Raw genomic sequence first — 24,804 nt, 5'->3', positions numbered from 1 at the left:
ATAACTGCAGTCATGAATTAGCATTTGCAAACATATATCTATGCCTTACCAATTCCATCTAAAAAAAAATAGAAAAATATACTTCTAATCAAATTGTAGATGCCTTAATGTTAGTTATTAAGATCTATTCATGGTCGAGGGTCTCTCACTACTTAGATTGATGACAATATTACATATATTAATCAAATTTAAAGAGAAAACAAATTAAAAACTATAACTGTGTTAATATAGAGCTGTCAACCCAAACTTCTATTCTTCTAAGTGTTAAGTAGGACTCTATGATGACATAGGACTTAAATTTCAAAGCCATCTTGCTTCTAATATGTATCCAAGAAAATATTTTGTTAAACTATATCTACAATTAGTATTGCAAAAATTTTTGCGCATCAGGATTAGATGAAAACCATTGAAGTTCATAAGCTCTTCATTATAAAAAAAAACATAATAAATCTACCAACAATCAAAGGACCACCTCAAATAAAGTTTAAAAGATTAATTTATAAGCTAGGAATGTAAGATTAATTTACTAATGTGAAGCTAAAAATGATAATAGCAAAGAGCATTATTGTTTTGGATCTCTAATCTAGCATAATGGTATGCATGGTGATTCTGAAAATACATATTAAATAAGTCTAATTAAAATCATCACATCCCCCATAATCCTTTTGTCCTTTTTACACATCAACATTTTTAAACCAATTCCCTTTTCAATTACCTAGAGCCAGAACAAGCATTTTAGTTGAGAGGTCAGACAATAATGATAGAAATAAATAACATCAAATCCAAATATTTTTTTGTTAATTCAAATCCAGACTCATTATCAATAATGAAATAGAGAATCATAAATGGTAGCCTCTAATTTTTTATTAAATATTTATGGTATTGTTAAAGTGAAATTTATTGTTCTCAACTAATGTTGTTCACAGCATAGCCTTAGATTTTTTTTGTTTTTATTACCAACATGATTATTAATTTTGCCAATTAATCAAATTTAGCCTTCAATCTCAGTCGACGACCACCCCTTATTGATCATGCTGATCGAGGATTACAAAGCAAGGAGAGAGAAAACACATCTATTTTTAGGTTTTAGGATGGGTGGGAAACAGTGTAAGAGGGTGATAATCACAAAAGACAAAAGCTAACAAAAGACAAACAATATTCCTATAATATTAATTCAATTCATTCGTATATGTTGCATCTTTTCAAATGCGAGAAAATCTTCAATCAAATGAAACAAATAAAAAAAAATTTCCCACCATGAATAAAGAAGCTGAAGATGGGTGGAAAGCAAAAGAAAGATCAAAGAATACTCAAATCGAAGATGATGATCTGAATTGACCCAAGGCTAGCGGCCGCTTGTTATCCAAGAAAAGTTGACTGGCAAAATGGACCCACAATTATGATAGATTAGGGTGTTAGAAAAATTACGGACAAAAGAAGAATTAAATTATCTCATTTAGATTAGTCTTAGAATGTGAAATTTTATCTTTCATTTTTCCTCTATAAAAATTTTGCTTTTGTAGGGGAGGCTGAGAAGGAAAAAAAGAGAAGAGGAGAGCACATTCCCTCTTTAAAAAATGTCCAACCAAACAAGGAGAGGGAAGTAACTTGTCACATCTTAAAAATTTAACCTTGAAGTTGAAAGTTAAAAATCTTGTTGTGGGCCAATATAGAAAGTAGATAGAAGGATGAAGCAAATTTTGATACAAAATCTCTATAGGGTCCAGACTGATATTTTTAGAATTATCGGTCTAGAAAGGACAAAATGAAAAAATTTGAAGAAAATTCTAGAAAATTCTCTAAAAATGGTAAAAAGGTTAATTAGAGATTTTGGAATCTCATAAGCCCTAAAGGTAAAAATGGTGTAAAAATATATTATTACATACTTTTCTAAAAATGGAGGTTTTTTGAGAAAAATAGTAGAAATTGAGTGAAAATAATTATTATAATTACTTAAAGGCTCAATAATTCTGGAAAAATATGGAATAATTATCTAAATATTTTTTAGAATTTATAAAATTAATTTCAAGCCGTGAAAATACAGGAATTAATTTTAGAGGATTTATTTCTAAAAGTCTTACAGATAAAGTCTTATTCGGGAGAAATTCAAAATAAATAGTTAGAAGTGGAAAAAATTCAGAATGCGTTCTTATATTAAAATAATATTGTTCACAAAGAAAAATGTGACTTCGGAGGTCTAGAATAATTATACAAAGTTACACGTGAAAAGTAATCGATGAACTTCAATATTGCTTCGAATTAATATTTTATTTTTGGTCTATCTTTTTGAAACCTTCCAGATCAAATTAAGCCTTCATTTGGACCAAGAAAAACCAAAAAATTCATGCAAAACCTGGGCCCACATTTAAAATGGAATTAAGCTCAATTTTCACATAAAAATCAATGGAATATTCTTAGAATTTTACATATGGCATAATCTGGAATTATGGAGCATGTGATAGCTGCCATTTGTCCCCTTAAGTGGCAGCTGATCATGCCAAAATAGAGGGGGAGGGGTCAGATTTCTTGCTCTATAAACACCCCCTAAATACACTAAAATAGTCTAAAATTGACAAAAGTAGGGAGGTACTGTCAAATTGGTTTTTTTGAACCTGAAAGTGATCTTTGTTAGTGCATTTGAAGGAGAAATTACCAAGCTTTAGTCAAGGATTCATTTAGGTATGTTTAAGCTTTATTATGGTTAAGATTAAGGCTTGTTTTGATTGGAAAATTGAGTTGTGATCCAAGGTGAAGTTGCTACCATGATTCGGTTAGAATGAGCATGCATTAGGGAAGGATAAAAGCCTTAAAAATGAGTTGGAATTATCATGTTTAAGTGGTGTTTGGATTGATTTTTGGAAGAAAATCAAGTTAAGGAATTAAGACACTCAATTTGGCCAAGGTATGTTCTTCGAGTAGGAGTTTGTTTTGCTATGATTTGATGATTCTAATAAGTTTAAAAGGTGTTTTTGTGCACGGAAATACCAAGACAAAGTGTTTAAAATCATTGGAATCAAAAATGAAAATTTTAGAAAATATGCTACCCCCATTCGACTAAGTGTAAATGGAAGGGAAGGAGTGTGATTTTGATAGACCTGAATTGATATTTAGATTCTACATGAAAAGTTATATAGGAATGAGCCAAGAGATTGTTAGAATCAAAGGAGGAATAATTATGTCAAAAAAAAATGGGGATTTAATTAGGTTTAAGGTTAAGTGTTTGTGTTCAAGCTTAAATGGTTGTTAATGTGGCTTGTAATTATACTTGAATTGATAAGTTTTGTGAAGAAGAATCAAGGAGAACCTTAAACCCTTGAGAAGGCCGCATTGGTTCAAGTATAAGATGTAGCATTGAATTCATAATTTGATTGTTTTTCTTGCTTGTTTAATGTGTTAATGTTGCTTGCTTTATGTTGGTTGAATTATGCTACGGTAATGGTTGATTTTATAATACTTGATATGCATTGGCCAAATGCATAATGATATGTCAATGTGATTATGTGATTGTTTTCTTCTACGACATTATGTATGACATAATTCTTTGTGATTTGAAGATGTCTTGAAGTATTGTGACATATCACATTTTGCAAAGCTTGATTAACATGATAATTATGATTCATTGCTACTAAGATTTTTATGGAATCCCATTCTTTCCTATGTTAAATTATGTACCAATTAGGGGATGGATCAAGCAAGGATAAGGGCAAGGAGATAGTTTTGAGTTGAGAAGGTTATATGACTTTTATGACAATGTATTGTTGTATTGCATATTGATGAACTTTGATACAATTTTGTCATGGATAATGAATGAGGTAAACTTGAGATCATGTAATTATAATGTAGTATTTATGCTCATGAATGTTGGTCTTGTAAGAATGGCTGAACACCCAAGAGGGGGGTGAATTGGGTGTTAGTTAAAATTAAAAACCGTTTTGCAATGTAATGAAATTCATAAGAAATTTTGAGTATAAAAACAATGAATCGACATAAGCATAATTACAGTAGTAAGATGGTTTAGCTAGAAATATAAAAAGGTAAGGGAAGAGAAAATGCAAACTGTGATTTATCCTGGTTCGGTCCTCACTGACCTACGTCCAGTCCCCAGGCTCCCCCTGAGATTTTCAATCGACTATCTCCCTCAAGTTTAACACGAGTACTTGAGAACTACTACACCCACAAATTTGATCCGGGCACTTGTGACGCCACTTAAAATTTTAGACTAACCAGTCTATTCAACAGTAACCTCACACCGAGGTAAATACTTCCCCTTACTCACCGTAAGGATACAATCTAATAATGATAATGAAGATTGAATATTTCTTCTCTCAAAGAAGTGATAGATGAATCTTAAGCACGTTTGGAAAACTCTCCTCTCTATCTTACGAATACATATGTTTTAGTCTATGAAGTACAGAGACAGGGAGTTTTCTCTCGAGCTCTAAATGAGAATATGTTGATTCAGCATTTTAGCATTTGATGTTGTGAGCTCAGACTCTTCTTCTTTTTCTTGTTTTGATGCTCTTCTATTTATAGATGATGTTGGGTACTTGACCGTTGAGCATTTTCTTCCCGTTTGGCTTGAAGAATATGACCGTTGAAACTAGCCACTGGAAGCTTCTGACAAAAGTCGATTCTTCACATCATAAATTCGTTGTGGCTCTTTACCTGAAATAATCTTTCTCAAATCAAGTGATAAGTATCCAATGATCTTAGAAACAATAAGTTGGAAAACATGGAATCAATCATCAGATATTCAGAAAGTAAGATGAACTTACTTGATCGATGTCTTGATCAATAAAGCTTTGATCGATCATATTATCGATTAATTACATGAAAAAAAGATATAGCAGATATATGCAATTATCGAATAGATTATGGATCATATGATGATCGAACATGTGATCGATAATTGATGAAACATGAATGCAGTGAGCTTTAAATGATTTGTGCAAGAATAAACTTTTTTAAGTTACGTTTGCCTTCGTATCCTTTTAGTAGAGAGTTATGTGTAAAAAGAAGGCTGAGAAAAGCTTAAAGATAAAAAGATAAAATATTTCAAAATCATCGTGAAATGCTGTTATGAAATGAACTTGTACAATGATCGAACAAGTGATCGGACACTTGTTGATCGATCAGGTTATCGATAAACAAAGTGTTATCAAACAGAATTTAAAGCAATAATTTTTGAACACATTATCAATAAATAGATGATGGATAACCTTATCGATAAACAATAAGCAAAAGTATATTCAGTGAAAACACAGGTTAATCGAATAGGTGATCGATTAAGTAATGATCGATCAAGTGATCGATAAAGAGATTTATTCTTGTAAAATCAAAGAACTGATTTATCGATCACGTTATATGAAAACAAGGTAAACATGAAGTGCGGTGATCGATCATATTATCGATCCCGTGATTGAAGAATCATGGTTTAAAAGCGATGTGCTAATTATCGATCATGTGATCGATAATTTGCTGATCGATCAGGTGATTGATAAGCTACTGAAATAATTACCTGCACGCAGAGTTATGAAGCATTGTTTCGATCATATTATCGATTAATGACTGATCGATAAGGTGATCGATAAATGGAGACTAAAGCAAAATATAGAATGAGTAGAATGTATTACCATTTATCTGTCTTCTCATCGATAATCTATTTATCGATCATGTTATCGATAAATGCCTATTTATCCATAACGTTAACCTTGTTTATCGATCAAGTGATCGATAAATACATTTATACATAACGTTATCTGAAAATCATTTAACCAACAGGTTATAAAACCTCAATAATGCATATAAAGATAAAAGAGAAGAATTGAAGAGATAGTACCAGGAATTCGATAAAGTGATCGAGTATGTAGTTGCTTGATCAGGCTCGAGTAACATATGATAATGGCTTTTCATTTTCTCATTTCTTCTAGTGCTTTTACTCAATAACATGTTTGAGTAGCATGTTGCTCGAGAGCTTAATCAATCAATGTAGAACTTCTGGTCTTTGCCTCAATAAATTCGGATTCTGATTCAAACAGAACGAAGGTCAACTTTGAGTGATCATAACTCTTCCAATTCAACTCCAAATTTTGCAAATGACCTATCCCCAAAAAGCTATTTGAGTCTAGTTTCTAATGAAACAAGAATCACCTCAAACTTCGTTGTAGTTACAAAGTTATCTTTATCACAGTGACTGAAGGTTGGAATCAAGGCGTTAATCCTTACTGCAATGTTTTGAACAACATATCTCCCTCATATGAAACTCTTTGAAGCTGATTTTGGTGTCCATGAACCGTGTTCTGAGTTTAGTTTCATATGAATCAAGTTTCACCTCAAACAGATTTGTGGTTTAAGAAATATTAGAGAAATACCGAACCTATGTCAGAGCTGAACGAAGAACAGAGCACAACAGAGTACGTGTTTTATCGATAACTTGATCGATAAGTGGATGATCGATCAAATGATCGATAAATGCCCATGAAAATCACCTCTGAAGCTTATTTTCCATGTTTATATGAAGGGTGACTCAATATATGATTATATAACTTCCGGTTTGTGCATTTTAGCTTCCAATGGAGCCATTTAGACTTCTGATTGAGTATAGCAATCTTTAACATCAAATCTATGAACTTGAATCTTGATATTTCCATTTGGTCTTGCAAGTTCTTTTTTTCTCAATCTCTCTTCTTCTTCTTCCTCTTGATCATTCTTCACAACTCAAAGTTCAACATAATAACTCTTTTCTTTTCTTGAGGAAACTACACAAGATTTTAAGTATGATAGTTAGTCAAAATATGAGGTAAATAATTTATGCAAACTTTTTGCTCTATTATTTGACATCATCAAAGCTAATCATATCTAACAGGTCTTGGTATGGTTGGTTGGTGTGGCTTGAGGAAGAGGAAAGAAAATTCAAGAAATTGTGGATTAGGGGATAAAAAGGGGCTAAAAATGGACATTTTTGCAGCACATAAAATAATGAGCAAATGAATGATTTTGAACCTAAGATTTTTCAGACTTATAGATCTCATTTTTGGCTTTAAATCAATTAGTAGATCATCAAATTTGGAGTTTTGTGCTAAGAGTTATACCATTCCAAAATTAAGCCAAAATACTAAAAAATTGAAAAATGACCAAATGAATAGTGCAAATTTGCGAATTTTTTGACTCTGATTCATAAGGATATAATACCAATGAGTATTTTTTCCTCAAAGAACGTACTATAAGCTTCAAATAGAGCCTAGAACCATCTCATTTTGATTTTTCTACAATTAGTTATAAATTTTCAAAGTTTGTAAAAATTTTAGTGTTGGATGAATAGTAACCCAAGACTAAATTTTAAAATAACGAATTTTCTCACTTTTAAGTTTGGAAAATAGTTCCAAATGGATCTATTCGTGATATAATGTGGTATAAAAGGAGGTGTGACATAACTCCCCTTCCCTCTTAAAAATTTTTTCTCCCCTGTCCTCCAAAAATCCCGTACCAAACATAACATAAATGGATGAAATAAAGCTTCATGAATTTTGAGGACTATTACCAAGAGATGGAGTTACCTATTATCAAAGTCAGTGTAAAAGAGACTCCAAAAGTCACTATGAATCATTTTATACATAGACTTAATTCTAAATTAGCTCATGTTGCAAATATGTATAGCTTCATAGAGATTGAAAACTTGGTCCTTCTAGTTGCTAAAGAGAGCAAGAACTCAAGGGAAAGAAACGTTCCCAAAAACAATGCTTCTATTTGAAGGAGAGCAACATAAAGAAAAATGATTTTTTTTCTCATCCACTTTAAATAAAATTGACTCCATGGTTGTGGATAATTATATAAAAGTAAAAAGTTTGAGTAAAGAGACAAGTACAATTGAGAGCACAAATTGTTGTCTAAGATAAAGAGAGTAAAAATGATCGTATTGAGTTGGGTGAAAAAGAAAAAGATGAGAATAATTGTAATAAAAGATAGGTTAAGAGTAATTCTAAGAATATTGCTTTGATTACTAATGATCTTAATCATTTTTTGCCTTGTGTTTTTGTTATGATGTAAGTATTAGGATATTTGTTTCCTAAGAAGCCACTTGATGGATTCTTATGCTCAAGAAGCATTGAATTTTTATCTCATTCACTTGGCATTGAAAAATATTCTAGTGGCATAAATTTTGTTAGTCTTGATGACTTATTACCTTCAAGGTGCCTTGAACTCCACACGTTAAATTTTCATTGTTATATAAATTTTATTGTTCGCATGTGTTCCTATTATGTAGATGTTAGGGTTAAGGTGTGCTTTTTCTTTGGAATTTGTTGTTGCCTTAGCATGTGTTATTAGTGTACAAGGGATTTAAATTATCATTTATATTTGCGTGCATGTGAGAAAGAAAAAATTCCTAATTCAAAACAAGTTTCAAAAGCTTCCTAAATTAGAATCTCCTAATATGACAGCAAGAATTCAAAATTCCTCTCAAGTTCTTGCAAGGATCCATAACTTAAATAGCAAGATTCCTCCTCATGGTAAGTATGTGTTCATAATATTCTTGAAAATTCTAATTTCTTCCCTTTTAATACATGTGAAATTTTGAAGATGAATCTTTTCAAAAAGGAAAGAAATAATAGCATACAAAGAGGCACTCAACATGGAAGTCATCAAGCCCAAGAAACATTCATTCAACTAGAAGTCCAGCAAACCCTCTAAGGTGTTCAAGGGCATAAACTATTGCATACATCAAGGTAAACGTGACATATGATAGGACACTCCAAAGTCACCATGCCATGATTTAATAAGCCGAACAAGAGTCAAAAAATAGTGATAACATTATTAGAAGCCCAACAAAATGATGTACCAAGCCTATGTGGACTTCATATTGAAAAATTTACTTAAAATACCATGTGACAAATACAGCAGCAATTATTTTTGCAATACAAACAAAATATTCTCCATCGCTGGTATATCAGTAACAACACTTACATTGAAAATAACAACACTGTCATAGCCAATAACAAAAAACCAATATGGCTATAATAGCAATTATTTTTACAATATTCAATAACACTCTTCATCCTCCTTAATAAAATTAACAAGACCTCTATTTTAAATATTAGATATGTTGAAATCTGTTTGCATTCGGCCTTTTTTTATTAGGAAATAACAAGTGTTAAAAAAAGTTATTTACAATAACTTAATTTAGAGCAAAAATTGATATTATTTTTACAATTTAGTTGCCAATAACAATTCTTGATTGGAAACAAGTGTTGAAAAGCTATTCACGTTAAATTAATATTGAACAAAAATTAATATTATTTTCATAATTTAGTTGCTAATAACAGGTTTTCATTGAGAAATAACACATGTTGAAAAACTGTTCACATTAATTTAATTTGCACACAAAATTTTTATCTCTACCTATCAAGCCCTTGTCAACACAATGTTGTTATTTCCAATGTACTTGTTGTTATTGGGATACTAGTAATGGGGAATATTTTATTTGTATCAGAAAAACTTTATTCCAAAAATTTAGCTACTAATGACAATTTCTTCAATGGGAAATAACAAGTGTTTCAAAGCTATTTTCATTAACTTAATTTAGAGCAAAAATTGATATTATTTTCATAATTTAGTAGCTAATAACAAGTTTTTATTGAAAAATAACAAGTATTGAAAAGCTATGTATATTAACTTAATTTAGAATAGAAATTGACATTATTTTTACTATTTAGTTGTCAATGACAAGTCTTTGTTAGGAAATAACAAGTGTTAAAAAGTTATTTAAATTAACTTAATTTAGAGCAAAAATTGATATTATTTTCTTAATTTAGTTGCCAATAATAAGTTTTCATTAAAAAAATAAGAAGTGTTGAAAAGCTATTTATTTTTTGTTGAAAAGCTATTTATATTAACTTAATTGTTCACAAAAATTTTATCCCTACCTATCAAACGACTATCAATATAATGTTATTTCTAATGTAAGTGTTGTTATTGGTATACTGGTGATAAAGAATATTTTGTTTTATCAGCAAAATGTTATTCCAAAATTTTAGTTACTAATGACAACTCTTCATTGAAAAATAAAAAATATTAAAAAGCTAACCACACTGACTTAATTTGTCCCCAAAAATTTTATCCTCACCTAAGAAACCACTATCAACACACAAAAAATCTTTTTTCAAAAAGAAACATTTCCTCCTTTTACTCTTCTTTTCTGTCTTCCCCAAAGAAAATTGCTTCGACCTAATTTGTCCAACACATTGCGAGTTTTAATTCTTCCTTTCCCATTATTCACTTCTATAAAAACACGCAACCACACGCCCTACCATTCACGATGGGTCTGTAGTTTTGCATTTACATAGAAATTGAGGGAACGCTGGGCACACGGTTACTTCTTGAAGAGCTCCAGGTAGAGTTCTTGATCCAGGTTCCTGCTCCAGAACTTGTTATAATATTCGGCACAGGTGAGGGAAGAGAAGGATGAAGATATAGAGAGGAAAAGGAAGAAGAAGAAAAGAGAAGGAAAGAGAAGGACATTATGGATGGGAGGGGAATAGGAGAAGAAGGCTATTTTCGTTCTTTTCCCCAACATTTCGTGATTTATATTTTGGACCAGATCTCCAGCTGCAATTTTGTGAATTGAAAAACTCAAATTATAATTTTATATTCTCTAGGGTTTGTATTTGGAATTTTCCCAAAATAAATTGAATGTCCTTAAATTTTTAAAAAAAAAACATTGATGTTTATTTATCGCTGAAAAGATGAAACTAAGGGAATGATATTAAGGGAGTGTTTTGATAGAAACCAAACCATGGTTTCAAAAGTGTTTTTTACGGTTTATGAAGTAAATATGTTGAGGAGTTTGCCTCGTTTTGCGAAAAGTGCTTCGGAGAAGCACTTTTCAAAGTTGCCAAACACCCCCTAAATCAATAACTATAAATGCTGAAGGGACCCAAATAGGCTGTCTGTAGTTGTTGACCAGTAATACTTGATAGATATGTGTTCGGGCAGCTAAACTTGCAAGCATTTCATTTTCAAAAATAAAAATAATAAAAATTAATTACTTAGTCATCATAATTTGAGTTAGTTACTACTCAATTCCTAATATTTAATTAAACGTAACACATTTTCTTACATTCTTGTCATTTAATCTTTTGATCCCTGCATTTTATGATTTTTACAACTCAATTTCTAAAAAGCAAGATATTTTTTAAATTTAAACAAATTTAATTCAACAAATTAAATTATAACTATATTAAAATATAAAAATAAAATAATTATTTAAAAAAAAACTTGGAATCATCAAGATGATTCCAGAATTCTGGGACAAAAGAGAATAATGACAAATTAACGGGGGCCATAGTGCTAGTCGCATTTTTTTTTCATCTTTTACAAATTTATATGAGCCCCTCATATTTAAGAGGTTAGAAAAATCGTAGGCACAAAAAAAGAGGTTTAAAAAAATAAAGGGAAAATTTCACTGTAGGGCCGCAGAAGACAATTAATGTCAAAGAGCCCCCAAAACTTTCTGAAATTTCACTGCAGGACCAAGGGGGCAAACTGATATTAATTCCACAAAGAAAATGACCATATTGCCCCTCATGTGAACAAGTATGGGAGAACCCATTTGCAAGTGAGGTTAGATAATTTACAACATGCATAAATATATTTATAATTAAAATTAGTCCATTTACATATTACCTTTTTCACCTGAAGAATGTGTCTGGGTGAACAAGTGTGGGACAGTTCATTTGCAAGTGGGACTAGACAATTTGCAATATACATATATTTATTTACAACTGGAATTAGTCCATTTACATGTCACTTCCTTCACCTGAAAAAGGTCTTCGTGAGTGAACAAGTATGGGAGCGCCCATTTACAAGTGGAATTAGTCAATTTGCAACATATATACATTTATTTACAATTAGAATTAGTCAATTTACATATCACCTCATTCACCTGAAAAAGGTGCCTGTGAGTGAATAAGTGTGAGAGAACCCATTTGCAAGTAAGACTAGTCAATTTGCAACATACATACCTTTATTTACAACTGAAATTAGTCCATTTACATGTCACCCTGCAATAAGTATTATGAGGGGCAATAGCGTCATTTTCTTTGTGGAATTAATATCAGTTTGCCCCCTTGGTCCTGTAGTGAAGTTTCAGAAAGTTTTGGGAGCTCTTTGAAATTAATTGTCTTCTGTGGTCCTACAGTGAAATTTTCCCAAAAATAAAAGCCATTGAATTTCTCTCTCCTGTTACCTTAGGCACCATTTGGTTAGAAGGTTTTTAAAGGATGGAGAGGGAAAATATGAGAGATTGTGTTTGGTTCAAAAAAATCAAAAAGGGAGGGAGGAAAAAAATTATCTTTTATTGCTCCCCTCCTCTCCTTTTGCTCCCTTCTAAATTTAGGATTTTTTGAAAGGAAAAAATATTACTCCTCCGATCCTTAATATAAGACCCATTTAACTAATTTGATTAGATTAAGGAAGTTAGGTAAGTTAGTTAATTATAAGAAAAGTGACACAATTTTTCTAAAATACCATAATCTTCTTTCTTAATACCCCATCTTCCTATTTTACTTGATTATGGTTGAGGGAGTATCCATAGGGGTAATTTAGAGAAAATTAATAAATATGAGAAATTGATCTTATATTTAGGACCAAAACCAACTCAAGAATTGGGTCTCATATTAAGAACCGAAAGAGTATGTCTCATCCTAACTAAATTATTCATGTTAGTTTTTAAATATTTTAATGTTATCCTTTTCAGTAAACTATTTTTCAAAACCATTTAATTTCAAAATCATCTAGGTAAGGCTTTAAAAATTTTAAAACCATCTAACTAGGTGATATGGTATGGATGAAGATATTTTTAAATAAATTAATACTTTTTAAAGAATTCATATCTATATCATGAAAATTGTGTGATGATATTTGATAATGATGATACAATATTTTTATCATGATTGTACTTCTCCGATCCTTAATATAAAACCTATTTAACTAATTTGATTAGATTAAGGAAGTTAGATAAGTTAGTTAATTATAAGAAATGTGACACGTTTTTCCTAAAATACCATAATCATCTTTTTTAATACCCATCTTCCTCTTCTATTTGATTATGGTTGAGGGAGTATCCATAGGGGTAATTTAGAGAAAATTGATAAATATGAGAAATGAGTATTATATTTATGACCAAAACCAACTCAATAATTGGGTCCTATATTAAGGACCAGAGGTGTACTATTTTTCTTAATATAATATGACAAGTAGATATTTTTTATGAAATGTATATATCTTATAGATATGTAAATATTTTATATGTAAGGTAAAATTTTTTTTATATTCATAAATTAGAAAATAATAATTCTGATATAAATATCCTAATAAAATAAAAAAAAATCAAACTAAAAAAATAAAGACATATTTGTCAGCTTATAATTATTTCTTCTCCTCTCTCTTCCTGAACCAAACACAAAATCTTTCCTCTTCTCTTTTTCTCTCAAACCAAACAACATTTATGACCTCCTCTTATCTCCATTTTTTTCTTTTTAATTAACCTCCAACTCCCTTTCTGCTGTTGAACCAAACAAAAAGGGTGTTTGGAAGTATCATATTTTTCTGTAAAACGAAATAAACTTGTCCATATATTTATTTCGTACATCATAAAAATATTTTTAAAACTATAATTTAGTTTCTATTCAAATATTTTTAAAATTTTAATAAAAAAAACCGATCCTAAATAATTCCTGGAGTTGTTCCTCAAAATTGGGGTGGGGTGGGGTGGGGTGGGGTGGGGTGGGGTGGGGGTAATGAAGCGTCCTTCCGGGATGCTTCTTTCCTTGGGCGGCTTGGTCGTTAGGGAAAAACGGCGACTTTTTAAAAATAGACCGCGATTTCCTAAATGGCCCCAGATGAGGTGCAGGAGCCGCAAAACGACGCCGCCGTTACGTCATTGGCAATTGGATGGCGCCCTGCTCCCGCGCGTCATGTTCAAACGCCCAAAACAATGACATTGGCTCAGCTCTTGTCTGCGCTTAATTTCTTCTCTTAATATAATAATGTTTCCTTAATATAATGGCCATTACTGATAATCCAACTAAGAGACAGAAACTTCAATAATTTAGCTATTCACTAAAGTTTGTAAATGAAGGCTTTATTCGGTGCTTATTATTATAAATACTTAATACAAATTTTACATGAGTTAATGAAATTAATTAAAATTAGTTAGTTCTTGTAAAATATCAAAACTGTCCTCAATAAAAAAAATACTCCTCCAGTTTTAAATATAAGACTCTTAAAGTCTTATATTTAGGACCAGAAGAGTAATTAATTAGAGGAGTCTGGTTAGTTAGTTAGAAAGTTTTATACTCTCTCTGTCTTTAAAATAAGTTATAGATAACTAATTTGTCGAGATTAAAAATTAAACAAATTATTATTTACACAAAATGTGTATTGATTTTTTTTTTTCAAAAATACCCTATTCAGTTATCATTTGCATAAAGACAATCACTTGATAGAAATTCCCCGATTATGTGTACATAATTGTGATAGTTTGGGGAGAAAAGTTATAAATTTAAAAGGTAGAATAGACTAAAATTTTATATTTAGAATTAAAATAAATTCTTTAACTAACTTTTATATTTAGGATTAGAGGGTCATTAATTAGTAATATTAGGTGAAAGAAATAAATGCTTTATACTCTCCCCATCTTTAGGATAAGATATAAATAACTAATTTGCTGTAATTAAAAATTAATCAAGTTATGTGTAAAAACGTGTATTGATTTTTTTTAAATGCCCTATTTAATCATCATTTGTATAAAAACTATCACTTGATAGAAATTCTTTTATTTATTTTTGTTTTTGGTCAAGATAGAAATTCCTTTATTATGTGCACTAAATTGTGATAATTTGGGAAAAAAAGTTATAAATTTGGGCAACAAAGAAAATTGGATCTTATATTTAGAATTAAAATAAATTCTCTAACTAATTTTTATATTCAGATCAAGGAAAGATTAGATGGGAATACTAGGTAAAAGAAATAAATGCTTTATAGAAAACATGTGATCTTGTAAAATATGGATGGATATTCTTATCATAAGAATAAGAGGGAATACAACTAAATTCATCCTATAACACAACACTGTTTTCGTTAGGGGGGAAAAACGGAGTTTTCAAAGTGCTTTTTATTGTATGATAGCTAACAAGAATAGATTAAAAAAAAAAAAAGGAGTTCTTTAAACTAAAGGCCAAAAGTTTTGTATGTTTCTACTTTCTATTTTACTTTGCTACCCTAGATGATCTCTTAAATTCTTAAATTTATTTTCAAATGCTTTTAATTACATCAAAAAATCATTGAAAGATAATATATTTTTTCCCATAGTTTAACAACCAATAGCCCAAAAGAAAAAATGAAGCGTGAAAGTTAAGCACGGTGTCAGCAAAAGCAGCGATTATATTCGAATAGTTACTAGTACCCTCAAACACAAAATAAGGAAAATTAAGGTTAATATGATCTTTTATCCCTCAAGTTTTTCCTCATTTTAGTTTTGGTCTCTCAAGCTTTAAATAATAGATTTTGGTCCTTAAGCAGCAGAACCAATATTTTAAATAAAAAAAATTTAAGGGATCCAAACTTATTATTTGAAACTTTAAGAATCAAAACCTATTAATGAGACAAATTTAAAGGGCCAAAAATTTTATTAACCCAAAAAACTATTATAAAATCACAAGTAAACAACATAATTATTAAAAACTTCTAATAACAATATAGTAATTTGCAACGACAAATACCATAGTTGAAAATGATAACTTTTTACTTATTCTTCGAACTCTCTTATAGTTTTTTTCCTTAAAACCTCATAGTGATTGTCTCATAATAAAAAGAATATAGTTTTGAGAGACACATTGATCAATAATGTCAACCAAAACTTGTCATTTAACGGCAAAATAGAAAGAAGAAGAAGAAAACTTATCATTAATTTAGAAAATTAATAATTGAGGTGAAAAATATTTATTTTGATAATTAAGATTGCATATTTGAAAACATTACCAAATGTATTTATATATTTAGGACCCGTTTGGTTCAATTCCATTGCTGGCGTGCAATGGTAATTAGAATTATATTACCAAAATATGGATGTTTGGTTGCTTTTTAAAGTATATATTTAGAACCTGTTTGGTTCTTTAATTTTAAAAATATATTTCTAGTTCTTTAACCTTAAAATTGTTAACAAAAAATGATGACATTGAAATCTAAAATGTTAATAAAACACTCTCAAATGCTAAGACATTAAGTTTAATTTTCAAAATAACTATAATTATTACCAAAAAAATCATCATTTAACCCTAATAATATTAAGGTTAAAGAACCAAATGTATGCTTTTAAAAGTTAAGAAACTAAATTAAAATTTTATATAAAGTTAAAAAACTAAATATATATTTTATTTTTATATTTTTCATAGAAAATCCTTTTTCTAATACAACAACACCTTTTCAAGCCGCATTCGGGTCAAGTTTGGTCATAAGTACTTTTGCCAAAAAAGCCACTTAAAATCATAAGCTGCATTGCAGTCAAATTTAGTCGTAAGTTTTTTTTTTTTTTATGACTTTTGCCTTATCTTATGCAAAAGTAGTTTCTCAGAATCAAAAGACATTTTTGTTTTTATGTCTATATTATCTTTATACTTCTATCAATATATTTCTTGTACTTTCAAACAGTTTTTAGCAATTAATTTTTAATGTTTTTTAAATGAAAATAATTTTTAACATAGTTTTTTTAAAAAAATATTTTTAATATTATTTTTATTTTATATTTACATAAATTATGTATAGTACATTATCCAATTAATTATGCAATTTTATTTGGTTAAAATTTTTTATATTACTATGATTTTTAATTTAAATATATTTTATTCATTAAATATAACTTCTTCCTATTATAATACTTTAAAATTACTATATTATGTAAATTTATAATTTATAATTTTTTATTTTTTATTTTTTATTTTTTTAATAAAATTCATACCCTTTTTATCATTTTATAATTAAATTTTTTTAATAATAATCCAAACAACTTTTACTTTTACAAACTTGTTTATTTATAAAAGTTAATCCAAATATAAACCACATAATTCAATTTGAATTTTACCTAATCTTAAGTTTTCAAAAACCCAACTAAATATAAGTCACTTTTTTCTATCACTAGTCCAAAGGGGTACCGAAACTAAACTAAATCTTGTTTTTTCGGTTAAAAAAAAAACTAAATCTTGTATGAAAAAAGATAAACTGGATCCAACGATAGGCGTGATTTTTCTAAAGACTATATTTTATATTCAAATAGGTCTTTCGATATTATTTTCTCCCATGCTAATTTAAATATAAAAACTACATAACTAATTTAAATTTAGTTAATTATTTATAAAAAAAATTATGTGTTAATTTTTCTAAAATGCTCTCTTTAATAATTTGCAATTAGAACTATTTGTAGATTAAAATTTCCTTAATAATGTATATGTGTAATTCATTAATTACTAGGAATAATAAGAAAAAAAGTATAAAATCAAGAAACAAAATAAATTAAGGCGTTACATATTATAACCAGGTCTTATATTTGGTCCCATCATTTCCTTAATTTTTAATTTAGTCTCTATAATGATAACTTTTTTTTCCCAATCCAATCCCCATAGTTTACAACCGTTTCAAGGTTCAAGAAGGTCTGAGACTTTCATAGCATTTTGAAGAGCATAATTTCATATGGGCTGTTATTTTATATCTTCATACTAAATTGCTTGTTCAATTTTCCTTAATTCTGTTAGGATTATAGTTTTGATGATAACAAAGTCAGATAATTTGGCTTAAGTATTTTGATCGATCAACTGATCGATCAATCGTTTATCGCTAAGGTTACAGATAATTGTTCAAGTGTAAATCTGGTTTATAGTAGGTATTTTGATCGAAGAACTATTCGATAAGTAGTTAATCGATAAAATGATCGATTATCGCTAACGTGGAAATCACACAAGATTATGGTTAATTATCGATCAACTGATCGATAATATCAGATAAACAATCGAGTTACTGATAAAGAGAACCAAATCTGAAGTGTATTTATCGATCACATGATCGATAAATCAGTTATCAATAACGACTTCGATAAAAGGTAACACAATCTACTTGTTCTGCACATAAATTCTGTTACCAATTTATCGATCATATTCTCGATCATTTGTTTATCGATCACATGTTCGAACATTATGCTCTAACTCTCTGGATGCAGGTAATCATCTTTACTGATGGATCGATAACCTTATTGATCATAAAATTATCGATCACATGATCGATAATCAATGTCCTTATCTACTCTTATTTAGTTTTCCTGCAACCAAATTATCGATAACATTATCGATAATTTAACTTGTTTGCATAAATATCTTTTCACATAACATGATCGATAAAGAGTCTAAGGATTGCTATATTCGCATTAACTTATGTTGAACTATTTTCGATCACCTAATCGATCATTGGCTTTTCGATAATATGATCGATCATTCAATTCCCTGAAACTCATGTTTTCACAAAACGTGATCGATAATCAGTTTCTTTACCTTACAGGATTAAATTTCTTTTCTCACTTTATTCGATCACTTGTTCGAATATTCATTGATCGATCACCTGTTCGATCACTTCAGATAATCTGTGTCTTTCACTGAATATATTCATACTCATGGTTTATCGATAACATTATCAATCATACATTTATCGATAAGTTGTTTGATCATCAATGACTGAAGTTTCATTTCAATAACATTTGAATTATCGATAATCTGTTCGATCAAACAAGTGTTCGATCACTTGTTCGATCATGGAACGATTTCCGTTTACTATGATAATTCTTAAAGTCAATGATCCAACACTTGATCGATAATATTGTAGAACTAATTCGGAAAGTCTTCATTCTGTTTATCGATAACATGATCTATCAACAAGTAATCGATCATCTCTTCGATCAAACATATCCAGAATGTCTTTCTGCTCTTCTTATAGATAAATCATTTCGTCCCAAATCTTTGAATGATAAATTTGTTTTCTCTTCTTAGTTCATGACTAAAGTATTTACCGCAAGACTCTTATTTGTTTAAAGCTTTAAATATGCAGATTAATGAAAAAGAATACAACGGCTCTTCAACGGGATTACGTAGACTGCAACCTATAGTGTCAGAAGCTCAGACGCATTAATGGCGGAACCGTTGAAACCAGCGAAACACACAAACGGAGTCACAACGGCTAGAAGCTCTTCCGTCTAACGGCTACTTAATGATATCAACTATAAAAGGCGCGAAGAAGCATTAATGAAGAGATTGAATACCGGAACTACCACCTGCGATTATTAAGTCTAGCATTCAATACTCTGTTTTCCACGTTACTACCGAGCATCAGTGTTCATCATTAAATTCACTCTGTAAGAGAGCCAATTACTACTCTTATCAAATACTTGAGTGATACTCAAGAGTGTGGACTCTTGAGAGGGCTTGTATCCTTACGAGAGTAAGGGGGAGTGATTGAGCGATTCAATTACTGTACCGAGGCACCAAGAGCCCTGTCGATCTTGGAAGATAGTGAAATACTCAGAGGTGTTCTAGGGACTGGAAGTAGGTCAAGTGGTTAAGACCGAACCAGTATAAATCTTGTGTCTTCCCTCTGTGGTGAAATTTCTCCTGACTCTGACTCTCTGTTTTTATTCAATACTGTCACGCATTTAATTTAAAACTTTTGTAACTCACCCAATTCACCCCCCTCTTGGGTGAGATTATTTCTAACAAATTCCCGTGAAGTCTAAATCACGGATAGATAAAGATAATATTTTTTGTCAAAAATAAATATAGAGCTCTTTAATATTAAAGACAAAGTGTTTTTTCTGTCCTAGTGTTTTTTCTGTCCTACATATAAGACTCATTTTGTATGTAATTTACATTGCAAAATGGGTTTTATATTAAGAATGAGAAATAGTATCTTTTCATTTGATTTTTTTATTTTTAAAGGTAAGTTTGACAGTATAAAATAAATACTAAAAAGGTAGAACTTATATGATTATACTCAATAAAATCAATTTTGAGAGACTGAATTGTAAGGTCTAATTTTCTGGCGAATTAAAACTTTTAGTAAACTGAAAAAGGAAAATTTTCTTTTTGTTTTTTTTTTTTAAAAATTAACTTCCTCTCCCTAACTACTCTAATTAAATGACTCTTCAAATGACATGGCAAATGGCCTTGCCTTTGTTAAGACATGTTCAAATTATTATCATCTCAACATATTATACATTTATCGGGCTTTGTTTAGAATATTTTATATGATAAGAGCTTGCTTGGGTTTTGAAATAACAGGAATTAGAATGAAATGAAATATAATAGTGTTAATGATCAAGAATTTATTTTGCACATTATGAAACTTTTTAACTACTTCTCCGATCTTGATACCCCGTTTGGATAAGCAGAAAAGTTAAGAGAAAAGAAAATAGAAGGAGAGAAAATGGAAAGAAGAGAAAACCGGAGAAAAAATGTGTGAGAATAAATAGAGAATGGATCAGAAACGCACCGGATCGGATCTCGAGTTGGGTTAGTCAGATCCTCTTAGCTCACGTTTAAGCTAGACTATAAAAGTCTAAGCTTTTGAGTGCACAGAGGAGCACCTCTTTGCAAGAAAGAATGAGAGAGAGATAGTAGGAAAGCTCAACTACTGGAGTGAGTTGAACTGATAGGTGGAAGCCTCTATTTCTAACTTTTTTCAGGGGTATTTTGGGAAGCCAAAATATCCACTGAGCCCATCAGATTAAATCTGGATTAGGATATATAAATATATCCTTATCTCATAATATCATGATATTTGAATTCAAATCCAAAATCAATCACAATTAATTCTAAATATATATACTTAATATACATTTAATCTATATAATATAAATTAATTAAATTTATATATAATATAAATTAATTAAATTTATATCATAACCGATTAGATTTGATTCAGGATGTTTGATCGAGTCAAGTATATCATAATCTTGTCTAAATATTTGACCGGTATATTATCTTAATATCCAGTCAAATAGTTCGGCCCATCAAGGGCAGATCCAAGCCCAAAATCCAACAAAATGTTATCTTCCTTTTTGTTTAGATGGATGAGAGAAAATAAGAAGGAAAGAAAATAAGCAAATATATGAAAGACAAAAATACCCTTATTCTTATATCAAAATATATCATGTTATAAATTAAATTAAATATCATAATAAGAAAATCATATTAGTGTTAATATCATTAAATAATTTAAAATCAAATTATTTGATAAAAATTTATTACCATGTCATTATATTATAAAAATCAAATAATTTAGTAAAAAATATTCTTTTTAAAGGTAAACATAAAAAAAGTGGATAATTTTTTTAAAATCAGACATAATAAAATGATATAAAAAAATTACGTGTTATTTAAGATTATTAATAAATAGTAAAAATTTAATATAAAAGTTAAAAGAGATGAAGAAATTATATTATATATATATATATATATATATTAATTTGTGCGAATTTCCTGCATTGTTGATTGAATGTGAAAAAATGGAGTTCTTTGATTTTGGACACAATATAATGAGATAATTTTGTTGAATTATGAAGCTGTCATAAGAAAAATTAAAAAGAAAAACTTGTATTAAAGATAGAATGTGATATTATTGAATTATATTTGAGGAGGGCATGTGGGGAATATGAGTTTTCTTCTCATTTTCTCTCCATATGTGGATAGAAAAGTTGGAGAGAAAATAAAGTGGGTCTCACATCCTATTTTTTTTCTTTTTTTCTTTCCTCTCACTTTTCTCTCATCGTCCAAACAGAGGAAAATTCATTTCTTTTCCCATTTTCCTCCTTCATTTTCTTCCCTCCCCTATTTTCTCTCCATCCAAACATGGGGTTAGTGTAAGATCTAATTAACTAATTTGAGTAGATTAAAAATATTAGTTAAATTCATTAATAAACACATTAACCATCTTTCTTAATTCCATTCCTTCCTCTTTTACTTTATTATTGTTGAGAAAATATTAATAGAGTTAATTTAGGAAAAAATTAATAAATATATAAAATAGTTCTTACATGTAGGACCAACATTAACTCTCAATTTATATCTTATATTAAGGACCAGAGGAGTACTATAAAAGTGAATGGACCAAAATACACCAATAGATAACAAACAAAATCCTCTTCCCTTTTTTGTCACTTTACATTCATCCTTCGTTCTCCTCTCCTTTTTCATTTTTTGACAGGAAATATAAATTCATTATAAAAGGAAATACAAACATCAATTCAAACCAAAAGCAACTTAAAATAGAATCATCAAGAACAGTAAGAAACTACAAAACAGTAAAGCATCAAAGCCACCAACAAAAAACACACAATCAATTGAAGCTAGAACCCAGTAAACTAGAAGAATAAAGTAAACTAGAGGAATAAATGCTAGACTCTTATCTAGCATAATCAAAAGAAGTAGAGTCATATCCTGTTAATTTTATCATAGAAAGTAAATGATCTAGGATTGACTGAGGGTCAAGTAGTGTGGCAAAAGTGTAGACGGAGCAATTTTTGAAGTGAAATCTAGGAAAAGACCTGACCGTGATTTTGAAAAATTTTGATCAAAGAAATGCAAAATTGGAAATTATGTCCAAAATTTCTGAAATTCTCCAAAAATTCATAAAAAATAGAATAAATGGTTAAGGATAGTGTTTGAAGCCTGAAAGATAAAAATAAAATGAAAATAATTTATTTTAGATTTTTCTGTAATTTCATGGAATTTTAGCTAAATAAGGGAAATTAGACAAATTGAATTGTTTAAAATATGTAGAAGCCTCAATAATGCATGAAAAAATGTGAAAAATTATTTGAAGGGTTATTATGAATTTTAAAATTATTCCTAGACTCTAGAGATGCAAATTTTAACATTAAAATATTTAAAGCCAAATTATGTTGGTAAAGACCAATTTCAGGAAAAATTTAATTATAGGAGTTATAAGTCAAAATAAAATATGAGAAAATTTTAAAAATCTCTCCTCATTAAAAGAAAGCTATTGGCATAAAGAATTTTTTTTTTTGGAAATAGTGGATTTAACAAGATCCAAGAAAAATTCAAATGATATTATGAAATGTACATTGTAATATGCATAAACTTCGTGGGACAAAATTTTCCCCCATTTTTTTGGTTAAAATGGAGCCAAAATGAGGAGAGAAGGACCTAAGTAGAACAATACACATTGTTCAACGATAGGCTTGAAAGAATGAATTATTGAATAAAAAATTATCATTTTCCTCACATGCATGCTAGGTGGCATATGAGGTGTTGCATGAGGTGGCCTTTGGCATTGAATGAGAGGACACCTAAGGGGACTAATGTGGCAAGATCATGTAGGGAGTTGAAGCAAGATTAAGGCAAGTGTTCAAGTGTAAAGATAAGTAGTAAATTAGAGTTACCATGCGGTAGATTTTTGGAGCAATTTTATATATGCTACCATCTTTCTCTCTTGGCCAATTTTTCGGCCAACTTGAAGTGCAAGAGAAGAGAGAACAATTGGCTAAAGGCGGAAGAAGAAGGAGGAGAGAAAGATCGAGCTCAACCTAGGTAGAATCAAGTCCTAAATCAAGGTAAGAGCTTAGCTTTCCTTCTAGTTTATGATGTCTTGTGGTTTGATGGTTTTTAATATGGTTTTGATGGAGTTTGGAGTATGAAAATCCTAAGCTTTGATGCTGCCCAAATTGGTTAATGTTGAGGTATGAATGATTTAAATGTTATGTATGGATTAGAGGTTAAGGAATGGTTGGAAATGGTGTTAGAACCTTGTTTTTGAAAGAATATCAACTTATCTAATCTAAGGGTACCATTCGGCTAGACGTGGTTCTTAGAGCTAGGGTTTGATTTTTTTAATTTTGATGCTTCAAATGAGTTTAGAAGCTGAAATGTGCAGGGATGTGTGAAGAACATGTGTTTGAAAGCATTAAAATTGAAAATGAAATTTTTAAACCCCAACACATACCTCTCAACCAAGTCTAGATATAGGGAAAAGAATTGGATTTTGATAAATTTAGGTTTATATATGGATTTTACATGAAAAATGATGTAGGAAAAACATGAGGAAGTTGAATTAAAGAAGATGATGTCTAAAACCCTAAAATGAAGGTTGAAGGGTTAGGGTTTTAAGTTAAGATGTTAATGGAATTGTTAAATTGATTGGAAATGCCATTGTTCTTTATTTGATAGGCATTGGAATTGGACAAGGAAGAGCTCAAGAACAAGAGGAAGAGATTAAGGAATCAGGTTTATCAAGAGGTAGCAAAAACTTGCAATTTTGGTATTGAATTGTGTTGGTTGTTTGTGTTATGTGTATGTGCCATGATGTGATTAAGTTGAATGTTGAAATGTGATTAGCTCCTTGTACTGATGCCTTGATAAATATGTTTAGTTGAGTTGCCACATGGTATGTTATATGCTCTCTTTCCATAGCATGTTAATAGCATATTGATGGCATGAGAATGCTTAAGTTATGTGCTTGCATATAACATGAGTTAACCATGTATTTTGATACCATAATTGATGTTCTTTGTTACTGGAATTTTTTTGAAATCTCACTCATATTATATTTAAATCCTAACCATTTAGGGTATGGAAGCACCAAGGAAAAAGACAAATAGGCGGCCATAGCTTGAAGACCTCTTTCTATGTTATGTAATTATGTGTGATAATGGATAATTGACTCTTTGACTATTGTCTGCTATAAAATATGGTTAGAGTG

Source organism: Neltuma alba, unplaced genomic scaffold (assembly GCF_004799145.2).
Source record: "Neltuma alba isolate B1F8T4 unplaced genomic scaffold, ASM479914v2 tig00010560_pilon, whole genome shotgun sequence".
Classification (NCBI taxonomy): Eukaryota; Viridiplantae; Streptophyta; class Magnoliopsida; order Fabales; family Fabaceae; genus Neltuma; species Neltuma alba.
This window is presented reverse-complemented; position numbering follows the sequence as displayed.